The sequence below is a fragment of the Sesamum indicum genome, linkage group LG1, assembly GCF_000512975.1.
Source record: "Sesamum indicum cultivar Zhongzhi No. 13 linkage group LG1, S_indicum_v1.0, whole genome shotgun sequence".
Taxonomy (NCBI): Eukaryota; Viridiplantae; Streptophyta; class Magnoliopsida; order Lamiales; family Pedaliaceae; genus Sesamum; species Sesamum indicum.
Genome location: NC_026145.1, coordinates 469,217 through 470,556, shown reverse-complemented (window position 1 = coordinate 470,556; position 1,340 = coordinate 469,217).

Below are 1,340 nucleotides of genomic sequence, written 5' to 3'. Positions count from 1 at the left end.
GCTGAAGAATGCCGCTAGAAATTTACGTGTTTCTTATTTTCATTTTTAATTATCAGAAAATTCAGAATAAAATGGAGTGATTAAATCAAAATAGTTATTGGTTTTCGTCTTGTTATTTTATAGTATTTAATCTTATAAATAATATATACTATTATCTATACTTTTATTTAAAAAAATATATATTTTATCGTACTAATACTCAAATTTACCCCTTAATTCATTTATTATTTTCAAACAAAAATCGATTAGAATAGTAATTTTAATATTTTTTAATAAATATTACAATTATAATTTGTTTAATATCACAATTATATTTATTTCCTCTTCCCACTATTCCATATTTATCTCATTTAACTTTTTCATATCTTTTTACAAACTTCTATATATATTTAATAAATTTATAATTATAATTTAGGGATAATTACACTCCCTCTCATGAGGTTTGGTGGAATTAGACGTAAATTCCTTGAAGTTTGATAAATAATATATAGCACTCATGATGTTGGCTTTCACCCCTATTAGTCAAAACCTCTCCTCAGGAGGATAGATGGGGCGATTCGGGTGAGATCCAATGTAGATCCAAGTCTTGGTTTTGATTTTCCAGATGTATCAGAACTTTTTTTTGATTTATTACGTACAATAAAATAGTGAAAATTCATCAAATTTGATGATAATAACAAAAAAATTAAAAAAATATATATTTACCTCCTATTGACGTATTACTATTTTATTACAGATTAAATAAATATTTTTATAACCAAATTATCCCCATACGTCTTCACAAGTTAATGCACGTGATGATGTATATTTTTACCACTACAGGGGTAGTTTAGTCAAAATAAGTCAATCGACGATAAATATCAATTTTCATTCAATATTTTTGTTAATATCAGCAAATTTAGTGAATTTTGACTAATAAATTGACTTATTTGTTAGACGAAACAAACCTCAGGGGTGTTAAGTATAATTTTTCAAAATCACAAAAAATTTATATATAATTAAACCAAATTTCAAGAAAGAGAAGTGTAATTATCCCTATAATTTATTTTTTCTCTATCACCTCACCTAACGTTTCTTTCTTCTCACGAATTTTATCCTCATTCCCATACCACAATTGTTTCTTTTCACAAAATATTTTTCTCTTTATCTTACACATCAGTTCTTTTTGTATAGTCTTGAACAACGTGTGCAGTGCAACTGGTTAAAAAAAAAATGAGTCATACCAATTTTTAAATACCAAATTTTATCTTTTAATTCATTTTTTCCTTAAAATTTTTTTGGTTAGAACAGCAATTTAAATATTTTGTTAATAATTTTATAATTATATGTTCTTTTTGTCT